General features: G+C 41.1%; 1 non-coding gene across 1 annotated transcript; it reads left to right on the top strand.

Annotated features, from left to right (window-relative positions):
* The first annotated feature begins 272 nt into the window (after positions 1–272).
* LOC149025738 (U5 spliceosomal RNA) lies at positions 273–390 on the top strand. Its single transcript, XR_016171980.1, has one exon. It is a non-coding gene; the product is annotated as a U5 spliceosomal RNA (small nuclear RNA).
* The last annotated feature ends 267 nt before the right edge of the window (positions 391–657 follow it).

The following is a 657-nucleotide window of genomic DNA, read 5'->3' as shown; positions in this document are numbered from 1 at the left end:
ACATGCACAAAAGAATGAAAACCATATTTTGACATCAGCGAACAAGCTTGGGTGATACTTCGTGGGATAATTTTACGCGTTGATGAGGGAGAGACCATCTCAGTTCTTGATTTTTACACAGTTTGATACCTTCCTAAGCGTATTCCTTTTGTTTCTTCAGAAAAGCCAGTATGGAAAGAGGAACTAAGAATTTGTCCCACATTGGAACAAGAAGCACTTTGTCCTCCGAGGACCCTATTTAGGAAGCACTAGAATTCAAAAGCAATTCACGCAGCCGCGCGGTGAGCACAGAGCGAACTATTCTTTCGCCTTTTACTAAAGAATACCGTGTGCTCGCCGCACAAAGCGGCATACGCCAATTTTTGTAGAGGTTCTCTTTGCCGGGGAACCTTACTAATACACTAGTTGTCAAGATCAAATTAAACAAAACTCTCTCTTTGAGAACGAGAGAATCTTCGTTTTTCGGAAGGATTAATTGGCTTGGCGGGTAGGAATTCTCAACGTTCCAATTTGTTTTCTAGAGTTCTCGAGGAATCAGCAGCTGAGATCGAAACGCTGTTCACTTGTAGAATTTGCTTTAAAATGTGGTTTCCGTTTTCAACTGTCGTGGAATCTCTGTTAAATCTTTTTACTTTCCTTGACTATATATGCTGAGCT

This window comes from Hakea prostrata, chromosome 2 (genome assembly GCF_041222555.1).
Source record: "Hakea prostrata isolate BN-2017 chromosome 2, UWA_Hpros_2, whole genome shotgun sequence".
NCBI classification, from domain to species: domain Eukaryota; kingdom Viridiplantae; phylum Streptophyta; class Magnoliopsida; order Proteales; family Proteaceae; genus Hakea; species Hakea prostrata.
The sequence above is the reverse complement of the archived record's forward strand: the minus strand, read 5'-3'. Positions and strand labels throughout refer to the sequence as shown.